This window comes from Perca flavescens, chromosome 6 (genome assembly GCF_004354835.1).
Source record: "Perca flavescens isolate YP-PL-M2 chromosome 6, PFLA_1.0, whole genome shotgun sequence".
Lineage (NCBI taxonomy): Eukaryota > Metazoa > Chordata > Actinopteri > Perciformes > Percidae > Perca > Perca flavescens.
Window position 1 is genome coordinate 2,940,968 of NC_041336.1, and position 20,000 is coordinate 2,960,967.

A 20,000-nucleotide genomic window follows, 5' to 3' on the forward strand; every position below is an offset into this window, starting at 1 on the left:
AAATTAGGAATATCCTGTCTCAAAACGATGCTGAAAAACTAGTCCATGCATTCGTTACTTCTAGACTAGATTACTGCAATTCCTTATTATCAGGTTGCCCAAATAAGTCCCTTAAGACTCTCCAACTGATCCAGAATGCTGCAGCACGTGTTCTGACGAGAACTAAGAGAAGAGATCATATTTCTCCTGTATTAGCTTCTCTGCATTGGCTTCCAGTGAAATATAGGATTGAATTTAAAATCCTCCTCCTGACTTACAAAGCTCTAAATGGTCAAGCACCATCATACTTATAAGAGCTCATAGTACCTTATTGTCCCACTAGAGCACTGCGCTCCCAGAATGCGGGGCTACTTATGGTTCCTAGAGTCTCTGGAAGTAGACTGGGGGCCAGGGCCTTCAGCTATCAGGCTCCAGTATTATGGAACCAGCTCCCAGTCTGGGTTCGAGGGGCAGACACCATCACCACATTTAAGAGTAAACTGAAAACCCTCCTCTTTGATAAAGCTTATAGTTAAGGAGTGAGGAGTTGCAGCGTCCGGCTAACCCGGCCCACCTGCTTCTCCTCGTAGTCATCAGTTTTATATACTGTATAATTAATAATCTAGCGAGAGTAGAGGGAGGCAGGCCAGTACAGCCCGATCCGGTTGGGGGGAGTTCTAGCCCGACCAGGCACCTCTCTTTAACCTGCCTCTCTTAAGTTATGCTATTACAACTCTAGACTGCCGGGGAGGCTGTTCCTCCCTAAGACACACTGAGCTGCTCTCTCATCTCTACTTGTTACTTTTGTATGCATCCTGTCCCAGAAATGCTTGTTACTAATCTAGCTCTGGGGAGTTTATTCCCCGGAGTCCTTATGTTTCTTCTTCGCAGAGCTATGCTCTGCGATTCTCTGCATTTCGCATCCTGCTGCCTCCACCCGTGCCTCCCCCCGTGCTCTGCAGCGCCACGTTACATCCCGCAACGCCCTGCTGTGATGTTCCTATGAACAGAGTAGTCAGGATCCGGTATAGGAGACTGCACTACTCAGTATGACACGATGTGCCCTGCTATGACATGAACTTCCACGATAACCTTCGAAGTCACTGTGACTTCTAATGTGACTATTATAACCACTGTTCATCACGCCCCCAACCGGCCCGTCAGACACCGCCTACCAAGAGTCTGGGTCTGCCGAGGTTTCTTCCTAAAAGGGAGTTTTTTCTCGCCACTGTCGCAATAGCCACTGCTAATGCTTGCTCTTGAGGGAATTACTGTAATTGTTGGGGTTTTGGAATTTATAGAGTGTGGTCTAGACCTACTCTATCTGTAAAGTGTCTCGAGATAACTTTTGTTATGATTTGATACTATAAATAAAATTGAATTGAAAATTGAATTGAATAATTAGTGCAGTATTTTTAGATCTCAAAAAGGCATTCGATACAGTAAATCACAACATCTTAATTTCAAAATTAGCCAAGTTTAATTTTTCCAAACAGTCCTTGTCCTGGTTTGAATCGTATTTAATCGCCGTGAACAGTGTGTTATAATTAATAATGTGAGAGCCTCCTTTCTCCAAATTGAAACAGGGATCCCTCAGGGCACTGTATTGGGACCCATACTCTTCAGCCTTTACATTAATGATTTGCCAGATGTATGTCCAGATGTGGGTATACAGATGTATGCAGATGACACAGTGGTGTATGCATCCGGCAATACCTGTACTTCTGTGGCCGACAAACTGAATGTCAATTTGGATAAAATATCTTCATGGCTGGTTTCATCTTGATTAACTTTAAATACAAAAAAAAAAAACTCGGTTTACTTTTTCATTAAAAAACTACCTCTAACACTTGAATGTACAAATTAATGGGGGGCTCATTGAACAAGTACTTGAAGTGAAGTATTTGGGTATAATTATAGACTATGAGCTGAAATTTAAAAGTCATATCAAGAACATCTATAAAACTGTTAGGGCTAACTTGGGCTGCTTTAGGATGATAAGAAACTGCCTGACTCTAGACTGTGCTTTTATTTTTTTAATTCTATGATTCTCTCACACATATCATATGGCTTGACCACATGGTCCCAAGCACACCAGACATCAATTAAGACCATAGAGTGCTTATATAATCAAGCCTTGAAAGTCCTAGATAAGAAGAGAATAAGGTATCATCATTGCCAATTCAACATAAGATTTTAAGCTTTGCAAATTTTGTCTCCTTGCATTTTGTCAAATTGGTCTTCAAATGCCTAAATAACAGGACAATAATAAAACAGCAAAGTGGTACTAGAACCATCACCCGAGCAGCGTTAAAAGGAAATTGTAGAATCCCTTTCCGTAGAACATCGTTTGCCCAAACTGCATTTTCAGTAAAAGGGACAAAACTATGGAACTCTATGCCGGACCACTTGAAATGTATTCCAGCATTAGCCACTTTTAAAAATAATACCAAACTGTGGCTAATTACACAACAATCTTGCCCTCACATTTAGTTTTTACACTGTGCTTTCATCGTACATTTTCCTTCTATTTTGATTTAATTTATTTTTATTTTTATTAAGATATTTTTAATTATAATGTAAATCTGTATTTTTATTTGTAACTAAAAGCCCTACTAGGGACAAGTGTCGAGAATTAGCTTTGGCTACAAACACTATGGTACACACATCAGATGACTGTTGAAGTTTATCTATGTTTTTTTGTATCTGTCCCTATTTAAATAAACCTTAAAGAAAGAAGTCTTCCAGAAGACCTCTGTTCACCAGCAGCAGCAGCAGCCATAAGCCCCGCCCACCCACTCTATGCACGATGTGATTGGCCCGACTAGAGTTTGTTTTTTTCCAGCTCGCAAGCCAACGGAGAGTTGGTAGACTGACCCTGGCTGCAGATTACATTAGCTGCCACTAGGGTGGTCTAGATCAGTGGTTCCCAACCTGGGGTCCGGGCACCCCCAGGGGGGGCGGCAAAGATCACAGGGGGGGCGAGAGTCTTTATCTGGTTTGAGGTTGAGGTAAAAAAAAAAAAATGTTTTGCACATGTTAAACAAATTATAATACACTAGAATATCTAATGTATACAAAGGTCTGTATGAAAACTATATATTTTCTTGTATCCTCAATTTTCCTGCCGCCACGGCATCACTATTTTATGAATGAAACATGCTGGAGAAACAGTGCTGATGACTCCTCTGTATCAAAAAAGAAAGAGAGGCTCTATCTCGAGAGTTACCTCAACTTTGGTTTTGGGTGGGGGGCTCAGCTTTTCTTAGACATGAGTAGGGGGGCGCCAAAGGAAAAAAAGGTTGGGAACCACTGGTCTAGATTTCTAGTCTATGTAATCTCACCAGTGTCTCCTGATAATGTCTGATGTGTTCTGCAGGAGGAGGTCTGCTTCTGATCGTTCGTCTGGTGGTCGGGGTCCTGCTGGTTCTCTTCGCTGTTGTTCTGGTCGCTTGCATCATCAAAAGGTAGTTTAATAAATCTGTCTGTCTTTGTCTTCGTTATACAGCTCAGATTATATTAATCATTTCATATTTATTACCCTTTGCATTCAAACTTTGTCCATCTGTAACCCAATGTTATTGTTTTAAAATATAAAGTATGGCTGTCAAAAACAAATGCAATAACTCAAATTCCCTTTACAGCATTAAAGCTATTTTGATGTGCAATTAACAACCCTGATTATTTACATGGAGTCTGGTGGAGATATGATGGCTCTATACACGCTAAAAGTCCTGATTATTTACATGGAGTCTGGTGGAGATATGCTGCCTCTATACACGCTAAAAGTCCTGATTATTTACATGGAGTCTGGTGGAGATATGCTGGCTCTATACACGCTAAAAGTCCTGATTATTTACATGGAGTCTGGTGGAGATATGCTGGCTCTATACACGCTAAAAGTCCTGATTATTTACATGGAGTCTGGTGGAGTTTGGTGATGGTGATCGTGGGGCTGTTTCATGTTAAACTAAAAGGATCTTACTCTTTAACTAAAAGGTTTATCTCTGTAGGGATCCATCCCATAATGTTGTCAGACACTTAGAATAATAATCTGAGTCTGTCAGCAGCAACAACACAACTTTTACTGGACTCTAACTGACGCTGAACATTAGTCCTGTAGGGTTACATTACAGCTCGGTTCTTGTTTAATTCTGGACCAGTTTCAGAGACTGTTGTTCCATCAGACACTCAGACACACAAACATGGGAACATAGGGTCCAGGTTGAACAAACCCGAAAGTTACCCTTTAAAAAAATAATAAACTTGATCCTCGGGCGTTCACATGTCACTGAAGTAGAGGAGGATGCAGAGTTTTGATGCTGAATCATATGAAGGTTTTTCTCTTCCTCTCTCTGATGACTGTATACTGACTCTTTACTACATTTCAGCATTAATATAGTCGGTCTATTCATGTATATGGTGTTGTTACTGATCTACATCACTACCTAGACCACTATTTGCACAAACTGTATTTTGACTCTTTACTACTTTACTATTTGTTGTCTTGCACGCTTATTCTTTTCTTGGCCAGGTCGCCGTTGCAAATGAGAACCTGTTCTCAACGGTCTACCTGGTTAAATAAAGCTTAAATAAAGATAAAATAAATAAACTCTTCTTCTGTTTGATATTTATTCATTTTCAGAACGGAGGAGAAGGTGGAGGACTCCATCATCTACTACAACGCTGTAGACAGCACCATCAGAAGACAAACCACACCATGATGGAAGATCAACTTTTTTTAATTCATGTTTACATTTAAATGAAAAATTAGAAATAAGAAAAAGGTTTTTAAATTTTAAATTTGTGTGTGTGTGTGTGCGTGTGCATATGTGCCTGTGTGTGTGCGTGCGTGCGTGTGTGTGTCTGTGTGTGTGTGTCTTGATGAATGTGTTGTGAATCTGTCTGTATTATCTGTGTCTGTAAAAAAATAAAACTGTGTGTGTGTCTGTTTATTTACATTTAGATTGTAATTATTCAAACTTGTTTGTGTGTCATTGATGCACAATGTGTGTTTGTTGTCTATGTGTGTGTATTATATTATGACAAAGCCAAAAACAAATTTCCATTTTATGCAAATCTAATGGACAATAAAGTTGATGTACCGTGTGTGTTGCATGTTGGGACAATCCTGTTGAACTGGGATGTTGATGTGATTATTACTTGATGAAAATGGTTATGATTCAGCTATAACTGTGTTATGTGGGACATCATCCCTGCACATTCAAGATAGAAAACATGACAGACAGACAGATAATGGAAAAAAATTATAGTTTACGTTTAAATTAGTTCTTAAATGAAATGTCCATTAAAAATTTATTAAAAGGGTTCAGAAAATTAAATCAACTAGTGATGCTTTAGTTGTTGCTCATGCAATGTGTTTAGAAGACAGTAGTTATGAAAAGGTCAAAAGCACATTTTTATTTTATGAAAAATCTAATGGATACTACTGTTGATGTGAAGAGAGGGTTGTTAATTAAATTAGATGAAATGGAAATGGGATGGAGAATGTTAATTATATACTAGACTTTCTGTCACAACACACAATTAGGGTCAAAGTTGTGTTGGAATAAGTAAAGAGTTTATGGTTGAAAGTGGAATTCACAAATAGAAAATTATTCAATAGACAGACAGACATATTGGAAAAAAAGGAATGAAGTGTTGTTGTTTGCAGATGATGCTGTCATATGGAAAAAATATAAAACATATCATACATAACCACAGCTGTTCAAAGAATTTAAAGGGAAAGAACAATGAGGGGGATTGGGGTTTAAGTTTTCCATAACTAAAAAAAAGGTTATGAAACATCATTTACCAGAAAGAAGATCCCAGGAAGTAAAATGTAAAAAGTTGTACAAAATGAATTGAAAGGATGAAGCTGGAAATATTTGGGGATGTGGTTGGATGAAAGTCTTTGATGAAACATCATATATAAAGCATATTGAAATAAATTGTAAAAAGGTTCTAAATCTAATGAGGATGATCACTGGACAGTGTTTTATAGTTTGATGTTCATATATAAAGATTTAATAAGATTACCATAGAATATGGAAGTTTATAGTTCAGCATGCAAAATTTAGACAATTGAGAAATTTAATTCAAATCAATTCAAAGTATTGCTTTAGGAGCTATGAAAACAACTCCTACGTGTGCTTAGATTAGATTAGTAGAATCAGAAGACTCTCCACTCAGTCTAAGGTATATTATTATATTATTATAGGTTGTTGGGAAGTATTAATAATCCAGCAATTTCAGTTATTAATGATAGCTGGGAATATCAAACAAATTCAAAAGGGTTTGGATGGAACATCAACAGTATAGCAGAACAATATGGAATTAAAGAAATGAAATGTAGTCCTGCTCTGGTCCTAGGTGCTATTCCCCCATGGATTCTTCCATCACCTGGGCCCGGTTTTTCAAAAGTAATCCACTAGGATTTTGGATAACGGATTGGATCAAATTTTGAAAATGGGTTTTTCAAAAGAAAAAACGGATAACATAATCGGATTAGATCACGTAATCCAATCTTGGTTTTGATCCGGATCAAACCTTTAGTTTGGGTTTTTCAGAACTTTTTTGTAGGATTTGGATCACTTTGATCCAAAAAATCTGGATTAAACTGATCCCATCAGAAGGGTAGATTCAGCGTGGATTTCATGCCCAAAATGTCATGAAAACTTTAAAAATATATCAAATAATAAATATTTGGATCATGCAGTATCTTACAAGATATCCTATTTATTCATAAGGTTTTAATTTTATTTGTTCATCCGTCAGGCTACAGTGATTAGGCAGGCTTTAACGTATTCAGCCTTTCAGTATAGGCCTACAGCAAAGTAGAAAGAGCTTGGCCTCATAAAATAATCCCCCAAACAGCTGTCAAAATTGACCAAAAACAATACATTTTATTCTGTCACTAAATGATATATACATTCATCACAATCGAAAATATTTTTGTTTTTAGAATATTTATTAGTGATGCACGCAATGATTACAGAATAACCAAAAAAATGCAAAGAATGGCAATCACCGATTTTTGAAATCCAAAACAAATCCAAATCAGAAATAGTGTCTAACTGTTGTTACACGTCCTGTTTGCTCGTTCTGGCAGAATGCAGCAGGTTGGTTAGGGTCTCCAAGGGGCTCAGGTGCATCATTGTCAGCACAGAGAGGGACATTGCGTTTAGTAGCGATGTTGTGCAGGACAATACAGGCAAGGGTTATGTTGCATGCTTTCTGTGGTTCCTCTCTCAGGTAGTTAAGGCATGCAAAGCGCCTCTTAAGAACTCCATTTAAACGCTCAATTGCACATCTTGCTCTGCAATGAGCAGTGTTGAAGCGTGCCTGCGCCGGTGTATTTGCTGTTAGAAAAGGAGTCATCAGCCATGGTAGGAGTGGGTAGGCACTGTCTCCTAATATTATGCCATCCGGTCGGTTGGGTTGGAGGTCTCCATATAGAGCACTCTCCCTCAGGATGCGTGCATCATGGACAGACCCAGGCCACTTGACAACGCAGTTGGTGATGATGAGGTCAGCATCACACACAAGTTGGACATTGATGCTGTGCCTCCCCTTTCTGTTTATAAACTCCCATTCATTCTCACGAGGTGCTTGTATATGCACATGTGTGCAGTCGATTGCTCCAATAGTATTGGGCATATTCCCCAAAAGAAAAAAGCTGCGCTTGGCCTGGGCAATCTGGTTGTCCTTTGGAAAAAAACTAATTCATTGACCAGGCTGGCCAGTGCGATTGACACATCTGATTTCACCACTCCCATATAGTCACCAACATCTTGATAGAAAGTCCCACATGCATAAAATCGGAGAGCAATGAGGATCTGGTCTTCCACAGACAGACCGTGACTCCTTTGGGTTCTGTGTTGAAGTTTTGGCCTGAGAAGGTTCACAAGGTACTCTATATCAGCCTTCCCAAAGCAAAACCGGACATATAGCTCCTCCGTGGTGTATTGCTCCAGTGGCTTGGTACGTTCAACATACACCCTTCGACGGTATCCTCTCCTGGCAAAGTGGTGGTGGCGGTGGCCAACACCTGCCATGTCATTGTCTCTCTGTGAATCCTCTGAGAAAGGCTGATTTATATGGCTGTGTAGTTGGTCGTTTCAAACACACCTATTACAACTGATTGGTTTGGGCTTGTGTTCTTAGATCAATTGAGATTTCCTCTGAGACCCTGCCGCAGGATCTCAGAGGAAAGGCTTGAAGCACCCTTCATCAAACAAAGATGATGATTACAAGGCACTTCTGCAAACTGAGACTGAAAGGGCAGAAGCACAGCTTCGTCTGGCAGAGGAACAACTGACTCTGACCAAACTGCAGCAAACCAAGGCCAGACTTGAGATCCGACTCCTAAAGGCTACGCTCAGACAAGCTGGTCTCTCCACATCAGATGAGGAAGTCTGAAATTATTGTGGAGTATTTGACATTAAGTCTTTTTTTTAATTCAATACATCTATATTTGAAACTTGTTATAAATATCCTCAATGTACAGTGTTTGTGTTGTAGGTCTCAGATGAGCGGACTGCTGGAAGAGGATGGGGTGGGGTTTTTCTTGTTTTTATTTTTTTTTAAATGTGTGTGTTTTCAATTTAAATATGAATAAACTTATATTGACCCCACACTGGCTATTCTACTTGTTGCTCTTTACATATCTATAGTTCTACATTGTGATTTCCTATCCTGTTTGAGCACTGGTTATCCAGATTTGGTGATCCTGAAAAGTTCCTATGCGGATCAGATTGATCCAATCCAATGTTGCTTTGAAAAACTAAAAGTAAACTGGATTACGTGATCACGGATCGCAAAAATTTTTAATCCGGATCAATTTTATCCGGATTAAACTTTTTTGAAAAACTGGGCCCTGGGCCCTGTTTTTCAAAAAGTAATTCAGTGGGATTTTGGATCACGGATTGGATCAAATGTTGGAAATGGGGTTTTCAAAAGCGAAAGAGAGATTCTGAACTAAGATCAGATCATGTAATCCAATTTTACATTTGATCTGGACCAAACCTGCCATTTGGGTTTTTTAAAACTCTGAACTCGGTTTAGGATCTATTTGATCCAAAAAAAGACATGATTATCCTGATCCCATGGATTCAGTTGGGATTTTTTGAACCACATAAAATCAGAGTTGTTTTTTTTTAATGAATGTTTACTGATTATATATACAAATGTCTTCATATTTGAAGCATATGTGAAGTCACTTTTAATATATATATATCACTATTGGATAGCATTGTTTTTGTTTTGTTATTTAACATTATAACAAAATAAGTAATGTGAAATGTTTCTGTTTATTACAGTGTTTCCTTTTCTTAAACTTGGCTATTAGTGTCCTACCTGTTGTTCTTTGCTGAGCCAGCAGGCTACACTGTTGGTTCCATTTAAGGCTCTGGTCAACCGGATTTGGTAATCCTGAAATTTGGTATTTGGATCCCAGTTATCCAATCCAATGTTCCTTTAAAAATTGGCATAAAAGTAAGATGGATCAGGTGATCCTGGATAGCAAAACATGGGATTTCTGAAATTTTCTGAAAAACTGGGCCCTGAGGTGAACTATTGGAAGGAAAGAGAAAGAATCCAATTGAACAAAGTTTTGCAGCATACTGCCAGGGATATATAAAAACCTCATTCTATGGATATGTTAAAGTATATACAGATGGATCAAAAGATCCACAACATGGGCATTGTGGTATTGGGATATATATTCCAGAATTTAACAAAAGAGATAGATATAGGTTAAATAATGTTCTATCTATATACTCTATTGAGATGACTGGGATAATTACAGCTCTTATAGGTTGATTGAAGAGGTTAAACCATTGAGAGCTGTAATCTGTACAGATTCCATGGCAGCTATTCATAACCTAGATACAGGTCAGATTTGATTATTGAAATAAAATATTTACTATTACATCTCAGGAACCTTGGAATCATTGTTCAGTTGTGTTGGGTTCCAGCTCATATACAGTGGGGGAAATAAGTATTTGACCCCTTGCTGATTTTGCAGGTTTGCCAACTTACAAAGAATGCAAAAATCTACAATTTTAATCATATGTACATTCTAACAGTGAAAGACAGAATCCCAAAGAAAATTCCAGAAAATCACATCATATGAATTTATTAAAATTGATAACCATCTGATGAGGAAAAACAAGTATTTGACCCCCTGGACAAACAGCAAGTATTCTGGCTCCTACAAGCCAGTTAGTCTTTCTTTAAGACACAGCCCCAATCCGAACCAATTATCTACATCAAATACACCTCCCTCACCTCGTTACCTGTATAAAAGACACCTGTCAACACCCAAACAACCATCATCCAACTTCACCACCATGGGCAAGACCAAAGAGCTTTTACGGACATCAGGGACAAGATTGTTGATCTGCACAAGGCTGGGATGGGCTACAAGAGAATCGGAAAGCAACTTGAGAGAAAAGATCAACTGTCGGTGCAGTTATCAGGAAATGGAAGAAGCACCACACCACCGCCAACCTCCCTCGGTCTGGGCCTCCACACAAGATCTTGCCTCGTGGGGTGTCCCTGATCATGCGAACGGTGAGGAATCATCCCAAAACCACAAGGGGGAACTGATGAATCAACTGAAGGCAGCTGGGACCACAGTTACAAAAGAAACGGTTGGTAACACACACACCCGTCATGGGTTGAAATCCTGCAGCGCACGCAAGGTCCCCCTGCTCAAGAAGAAACATGTACAGGCCCGCATGAAGTTCGCCATTCACCACCTGGACGACTCAGAAGAGGCCTGGAAGAAGGTGATGTGGTCAGATGAGACCAAAATAGAACTTTTCAACTTGTCGTGGTTTGGAGGGCAAAGAACACAGAGTACAACCCAAAGAACACCATCCCCACCGTCAAGCATGGTGGTGGCAACATCATGCTTTGGGGGTGCTTTTCAGCCAAGGGGACGGGACAACTCCATCGTATTGAGGGGAGGATGGACGGGCCATGTATCGTGGAATTCTGGACCGACATGTCCTTCCCTCAGTGAGAGAGCTGAAGATGGGTCGAGGATGGGTGTTTCAGCACGACAACGACCCTAAGCACACCGCCAAAGCAACAAAAGAGTGGCTGAAGAAGAAGCACATCAAGGTTCTGGAGTGGCCTAGCCAGTCTCCAGACCTGAATTCGATTGAAAATCTTTGGAGGGAGCTTAAAATTCGAGTTGCCAGGCGACAAACCGGAACCTGAATGATTTGGAGGCTGTCTGCAGGGAGGAGTGGGCCAACATCCCTGCCGAAATGTGCACAAACCTTGTCACCAACTATAAAAACCGTTTGACATCTGTGCTGGCCAATAATGGCTTTTCTACAAAATATTAACATGCTGTTTGTCCAGGGGGTCAAATACTTGTTTTTCCTCATCAGATGGTTATCAATTTTAATAAATTCATATGATGTGATTTTCTGGAATTTTCTTTGGGATTCTGTCTTTCACTGTTAGAATGTACATATGATTAAAATTGTAGATTTTTGCATTCTTTGTAAGTGGGCAAACCTGCAAAATCAGCAAGGGGTCAAATACTTATTTCCCCCACTGTAGGCATTAAAGGAAACAAAGAGGCTGATAAAATTGCGAAAAAGATGCTAAAAAAAAGAAATATTTTGTTACAATTCAGGGGATTAAAGGACCCGAATGCAGGGAGAGTCAGGCAGGCAGGAGAAGGGTTGAGCTCGAGGATTTATTAATCAAAACACAAAAAATGAACCAAGGGAGGACAGAACTGACACGGGGAAAGCAGACAAACACACAAAACGATCTGACACAAGACAAAGGGAACACAGAGGCTAAATACAAGAGGTAAGAGCAAACAAGGAACAGGTGATACAACAGGTGGAACACATTAGGAGTGGCAGAGTAATCAACAAAGGAGGGAAAACACAGGAAGTAAAACTGGACAAGACAAGACAGAAAACCAGACTATCACAATAAAATAGGAAACAGAAACATACACAACAGTGTTTGTGTTGTAGGTCTCAGATGAGCGGACTGCTGGAAGAGGATGGGGTGGGGTTTTTCTTGTTTTTAGTTTTTTTTAAATGTGTGTGTTTTCAATTTAAATGTGAATAAACTTATATTGACCCCACACTGGCTATTCTACTTGTTGCTCTTTACATATCTATAGTTCTACATTGTGATTTCCTATCCTGTTTGAGCACTGGTTATCCAGATTTGGTGATCCTGAAAAGTTCCTATGCGGATCAGATTGATCCAATCCAATGTTGCTTTGAAAAACTAAAAGTAAACTGGATTACGTGATCACGGATCGTAAAAAAAAGGATTACTAAATCCGGATCAATTTTATCCGGATTAAACTTTTTGAAAAACTGGGCCCTGGGCCCTGTTTTTCAAAAGTAATTCAGTGGGATTTTGGATCACGGATTGGATCAAATCTTGGAAATGGGGTTTTCAAAAGCGAAAGAGAGATTCTGAACTAAGATCAGATCATGTAATCCAATTTTACATTTGATCTGGACCAAACCTGCCATTTGGGTTTTTTAAAACTCTGAACTCGGTATAGGATCTATTTGATCCAAAAAAAGACATGATTATCCTGATCCCATGGATTCAGTTGGGATTTTTTGAACCACATAAAATCAGAGTTGTTTTTTTTAAGTGAATGTTTACTGATTATATATACAAATGTCTTCATATTTGAAGCATATGTGAAGTCACTTTTAATATATATATATCACTATTGGATAGCACTGTTTTTGTTTTGTTATTTAACATTATAACAAAATAAGTAATGTGAAATGTTTCTGTTTATTACAGTGTTTCCTTTTCTTAAACTTGGCTATTAGTGTCCTACCTGTTGTTCTTTGCTGAGCCAGCAGGCTACACTGTTGGTTCCATTTAAGGCTCTGGTCAACCGGATTTGGTAATCCTGAAATTTGGTATTTGGATCCCAGTTATCCAATCCAATGTTCCTTTAAAAAATTGGCATAAAAGTAAGATGGATCAGGTGATCCTGGATAGCAAAACATGGGATTTCTGAAATTTTCTGAAAAACTGGGCCCTGAGGTGAACTATTGGAAGGAAAGAGAAAGAATCCAATTGAACAAAGTTTTGCAGCATACTGCCAGGGATATATAAAAACCTCATTCTATGGATATGTTAAAGTATATACAGATGGATCAAAAGATCCACAACATGGGCATTGTGGTATTGGGATATATATTCCAGAATTTAACAAAAGAGATAGATATAGGTTAAATAATGTTCAATCTGTATACTCTATTGAGGTGACTGGGATAATTACAGCTCTTATAGGTTGATTGAAGAGGTTAAACCATTGAGAGCTGTAATCTGTACAGATTCCATGGCAGCTATTCATAACCTAGATACAGGTCAGATTTGATTATTGAAATAAAATATTTACTATTACATCTCAGGAACCTTGGAATCATTGTTCAGTTGTGTTGGGTTCCAGCTCATATAGGCATTAAAGGAAACAAAGAGGCTGATAAAATTGCGAAAAAGATGCTAAAAAAAAGAAATATTTTGTTACAATTCAGGGGATTAAAGGACCCGAATGCAGGGAGAGTCAGGCAGGCAGGAGAAGGGTTGAGCTCGAGGATTTATTAATCAAAACACAAAAAATGAACCAAGGGAGGACAGAACTGACACGGGGAAAGCACACAAACACACAAAACGATCTGACACAAGACAAAGGGAACACAGAGGCTAAATACAAGAGGTAAGAGCAAACAAGGAACAGGTGATACAACAGGTGGAACACATTAGGAGTGGCAGAGTAATCAACAAAGGAGGGAAAACACAGGAAGTAAAACTGGACAAGACAAGACAGAAAACCAGACTATCACAATAAAACAGGAAACAGAAACATACACAACAGGGAACAGAAATATACACAAAAAAAATCTACACAGTCTACAGAATCAATATACAAAACATGAAACATACATAATTATGAAAACAGGCAACAGAAATATAAACAACCCCAACAGAAATGTCCATAACCGCAACATATATAGGAATTAATATTCCACTGGGGATGGGTGAAGCCACATCCATAATTAAATCTGAAAGTATACAAAAATGGCAAAATGAATGGGAGGCAGAGTTTAATGCTGGACTTCCACTTCCACAAAATTCAGAAGAATGGGACCGGGAAAAGGGTTAGTTCGCTTAATTTAAACTGAAGGGAAGAAATGGTCTATACCAGACTTAGATTAGGTAACAGAGGACTGAAAGCTACCTTACAAATAGTAGGACATGGTCATGGGTTATGCATAGAAGGCCAAGACAAAGAAGATGTAGAACATGTACTTTAGGCATGTGAGAAATATAATGATAATAGATTAAACTGGCAGGAAATAGAAGGAGAGAACTCAATACATGATATACTTGAAGAAAAGGGTATGACAAGGGAGAGACTAGAAGCTTTATTTATTTGTCTTAATAATACTGGTATAATGAAAAGAATATTTTTTTTTTTTTTTTTTTGGTTGGTTTGTTTGTTTTGAATTAATTCAAGCCTAGACTCTATGAAGTTCATGGTATTACACACTCCTGTACAGTTGGTGGCGGTATAATACAAAAGTAGTAATCTGCCAAAAAAAAAATAAAAAAAAACAGAAGAAGAACAACAACAATGACAGCCACAAACTTTATACTTTATCTACATTCTCCTGATGATACTTAGCTACACACTTTTTACTGAAGTAATATTTACACTGCAGAACTTTAACTTGTAACAGAGTATTTATATAGTGTGGTATTACTACTTTTACTGCAGTAATCTGACTACTTGACAGACAAACTGAAGTTTAACCATCGTTCATTCAGCCGTTATCATGCTAACGCTAGCGGCCGTTACCGGGTGATTTAACCGGTGTTTGTTTGTGTGAATGAGACCGACAGACGGCCGGTGAGCCGGTCCGGTCCGGTGTGGAGACGGACACTCACCAGAACCACCAGACAGTCGGTGCTGACGGACGGGAGACCCCAGGCTCCTTCCCAGCAAAACAACTCGTCGGGCGCCGCCATCTTCAGCCGCGACGCTCAACTCTCAACCGGAAGAGAAGCTCGGCCCGCTGAGTTAGATTAACAAGTTTCAAAATAAAAGTCTTAAAATTCACCCAGATCCAAAATACTACTTCAGTAAAAGTTTCAAAATAAAAGTCTTAACATTTATCGAGATCCAAAATACCACTTCAGTAATATCTAAATAAAAGTTTTAAAATCATTATCTAGTAACATTTAACCTTTTCAAAATATTTCAACTAAAATCTTTAAAAATAAAAAAAATAAATAAATTCTGAAACATTTTGTACTTTTTTATTAAAAATTCCAACATTTTTCCACACAATATTTCCAAGTATTCTTGTCATCAGCAGAAGGTTTAAAATATTAAAGCTAATATATTCAAATTCTTTCCTCAAATTATTCCAACTTTTCTTCAAGAACATTGAAACTGAGAAAATGGCTTCAAACTTTGTACTTATACTAACTATTTGAGTACACTCAAAATGTTGTAGGTTGAAGTGTGGTTAATGCAGTGTACTACCTTTACCTGGATGAAAATGTTATACATAAAAAAAGTTGAGTGTGGATATGGACACTTTCCACACTCAACATGTAGCCATCTTGCACGTCTGCCTTTGTCTAAGCTAACAAAAGGTAAAAAACTTTACATAAGGCAGAGTGAATATCTACAATTGAAATGTTTTAAGTTCAACATTAGTTTTTTTTCTATATACATTTTAATTTGTTTTAACCTGTTTTATGTTTTGTTTATGGATGTTTATAGGTTCAGTGTTGATTTTTTTACTTGGTAGTAACCTTCATCCAGTTTATTTTGAATAGTATTTTGTCGTGCTATTGTCCCTAGCTTTATCAGTCTTAAATGATTAAATTGTCATTCTCATTATTTTCCCTAAGCTATGCTTTTAATTTAACCTCAATCAAAAGCTGGTATTTTAGTTTGTGTTTGTTTTTATGTGTTGAAAATTAATTCATTAAATTGTTTTTAAACGGCATCGTATATACATTTAACAACATAACTCAAACAGAATAACAAGTTAGATGTGTGTGTCTGGTAAATATACATTAAGCTAGACAACATTATAAAAGTAATGTTACGTTAGGCACAGTCTAAGTATGCTATGTTATATCGTATTAAAATTGTGCAGTTTCTGTCCTGATCTGACTTATATAATCGTTAGGGACACGGACAATGCTGCCAACTTGATATTAAAGTCCTGTTCCGCTGGGGACAAGAGAAAATAGATATGCTGGTCATATGGAAAATTACGGTGCAAAGGCTCTGGCTAAACCATATCAGATGTACCATAAAATGAGCCAAAACTAGGAAGACAAGGGCCTTTGTTGACGGGTCCTCACTGTTTGTGCTCTAAAATAAAGATCCTGCAAAGAGTCTGAAGTCCCCTCAGATTCAACCCCATCAAAATACAGGGCCAGCAATGAATAGAACAATAGGATCTATTTAAATGTCTATTCAGTTACAAAACACTTGCATGTATGATCATGTATCTATGTTAACACCTATGTTAACGTTATATGTCAGTTGGACACAAATTTTAACAGTCCAATTTTGCTAAATAACTCAAAATGGCCATTTTGGTTATTTATTTCAAAATAAATGAATTAAAATTCAAAGTCCAAAATATCATCAATACCCGGATGTTTGTGGTTGCATTAAAACACATTTCACTGTTTAAAAACAATCCCATTCATTTTGATGAACAAGGTAAAAATAAAAATGACAAAGGTGGTGAGAATTTTGCCCTTTTATAATTAACATTTTTCCTCAGAAGAAGAAGGAGGAGGACTGAGATTTTTATCTTCACATAGTTAAACTAGATCAGGCAGCTAATATTATGAGACAATTCTTTCCTCCAAAAAAATTTCCATGGTAACATGTGAGGAAGGGAAGGTGTTACTTTACTGCCCTTGGTGTCAGACACACACACACACACACACACAGACACACACACACACACACACAAACACACTAAAACAACCATGGTAACAGTGAGAAAGGGAACACACTTTAGTGTTCTCTGTGTCACACACACACACACACACACACACACACACACACACACACACACACACACACACACAACCCTGTCAGATGAATTCAATCATTCATTCATTTAGGGAGAAACCTGGGACAGACGTTTTTAATTGGGAAGTACCAGTAAAAGAATACAAAGTTGAGAAAAGAGTTCTCGGAACAGTCACAAAAAGGAATAGATAGTTTCTAGTGACTAGAAAAAGTAGTTCTTGTAGTCTCCGTCAGGACAGTTAGTGTGGCTCACTCTTCTGTCAGGAGTCCCAGGATGAAGAGGATGAAGTAAGGATGGCAGCAGGGGACAAAAAGATTCTCTGGGTGTAGCATGGTGGTCCTGGAGGTAAGATCAGGAGTCCCAACATGGACCCAGTCATGTGGGGGACAAGTCTTCAGGATCCTTTAGGATGTGGTGAAAGGCAGGATGCTTGGATTGTGGAAGAAGAAGGTGAAGGAGTGAGAAGAGTTGGAAAAGTGGGAAGGATTTAGCAGGTATGAATGGATTTAGAAAAGGTGAAGAGGACCCAGAATGCTTTGAGAATCAAAGGAAAAAATGAGTTCAAATTTGTTTTTTTGGGGAATATGCTCTGAGGATGGCTTATTTGTCTTTTTGTTGTGTGTGTGTGTGTGTAAACTTGCATTTTGGGTGCTCCTCATAACTTTCACTCTTTCTTTCCTGTGTGTAATCTCGGCTCACAGTCACCTGTTCTCAGGTAACTGAACCACACTGATGTGTGTCTGTGATGGAGGTCTGGGGTGTGAGCTGTGATGGAGGTCTGTGGACCCGAGCTGTGATGGAGGTCTGTGGACCGAGCTGTGATGGAGGTCTTGGGGACCGAGCTGCGATGGAGGTCTGGGACCGAGCTGCGATGGAGGTCTGTAGACCGAGCTGTGATGGAGGTCTGGGGACCGAGCTGCGATGGAGGTCTGGGGACCGAGCTGTGATGGAGGTCTCAAAGCTCTGCAGCTGATGTCACGTGACCAGCCGGCCTTCTCCTAGTTCTCTTATGACATCATCTGAACCTGTTAATGAGAATGGGTTGAACCAACAGAGGATTGTTATCAGCAGTTTATGTGTTAAGTGGTAGTAAATGTACAGTGGAGGTTTCAGTTTGTCTCTGAATAAATGATGCAGAAAGAAAGTTCCTGTGTCTTGCTTCTCAACATCATAACAAAACAAAAAGAGTAGGAGAGAGTAGCAGTCAGTAGGAGAGAGCAGCAGTCAGTAGGAGAGAGCAGCAGTCAGTAGGAGAGAGTAGCAGTCAGTAGGAGAGAGCAGCAGTCAGTAGGAGAGAGTAGCAGTCATGTGTGCAGCAGTCAGTAGGAGAGAGTAGCTGTTGGTGTGAGCATGTTTAGGAGACAGTAGCTGTTGTTAGGAGTAGTGTGTTGTTGGTGAAAAACCTCCGACCCAGAGTGTGTGTGTGATAGGTGGGAAGCCCGTCAACAAACCAATCAGTTCTAAGTATTTGGAGACGCAGCTCACGTATGTGATGACGGCAGGACGTAGTTTTGTCCCGTAGAGATCTTTAGTGCATAACTGCAGTGTGAAACCAAAACTTACCGGATCAAATGTTACAATGTAACAAAAACATGGACCTTGGTTCAGACTCTCAGGTGTGAAGACGCACTTAAAGCTGATGACATATGTGGTAATGTTGTGTTCACTTTAGTTAATGTTCTGGTAAAAAAAAAATAAAGAAGTGCAGCTATAACTTTGGGCTTTGTTTGTCTTAAGTTAATGTTCTGGTTCACAATAACACACTGAAGACATCTCACACACAGTTTAACTTTAGTTAATGTTCTGGTTCAGAACAAAGAATCTTAAGAGAAAGACATCTCTGGTCCAGTTTAACTTTGGTTAAAATGTTTCTTGTCAGAATAAAGAAGTGAAGTTATCTCTGGTCCAGTTTTCTGTTAGTTCCCAACCTGGTTCAGAATAAAGAAGGATGGCAGTTTGGGTCCAAAGATTCTTTAGTTAATGTGGTGGTCCAGAATAGGTAAGATGAAGTCCCAACATGGACCCAGTCAGTGGGGGACAAGTCTTCAGATCCTTTGATTATGGTGAAAGGCTGATGTTGGATTGTGGAAAAGAAGGTGAAGGGAAGTGAGAAGAGTTGGAAAAAAGGGAATGGATTTAATTAGTATGAATGGTTTAGAAAAGGTGAAGAATACCCAGAATGCTTTGAGAGATGTGGAATATAATGAGTTCATATTTGTAGTTTTTTTAAGATGATGCTAAACAGGATGGCTTCAGTTGTGTGTGTGTGTGTGTGTGTGTGTGTGTGTGTGTGTCTGTGTGTGTGTGTGTGTGTGCGTGGGGAGCCTCCAAGCCCGTCGGGGCCCAACGGGCTAAGCCCATTCGGCCGGGCTCGGGCCGTTTTTTCTTTACAGATCGGGCTCGGGTCGGACTCGGGCTTATTTTAGCTTCTCTCCTCATTGGGCCCTTCTTAGTGGCGTGTGACGTGTGTGTGTTTGCGTGTGTAGCAGAGACAGTCAGAGAGAGCTTTAAGTGATGGATGTTGGTCTAGGCTCGTATGTGTGTCTGTGTCTGTGTCTGTGTTTGTGTGTGTGTGTGTGTGTGTGTGTGTGTGTTTGTGGGCGGGTTGTGCATTTGTGGGTGTGTGCGTGTATGTGGGTGTGTGCATCTCTGTGAGTGTGCATGTGTTTCTAAGAGTGTGTGTGTGCGTATGGTTGTGCGCATGTGTGTGTGTCGGTGCGTGTTTTTGTGTGTGTGTGCATGTATTTCTATGTGTGTGTGTGTGTGTGTGTGTGTGTGTGTGTGTGTGTGTGCGTTTATGCACACACACACATGTTGGAATATAATGATTTAACATTTGTAGTTTTTAAGATGATGCTAAAAGGGATGGATGGCTTCAATTGTGTGTGTGTGTGTGTATGTGTGCATGTGTGCTTATTATGTGTG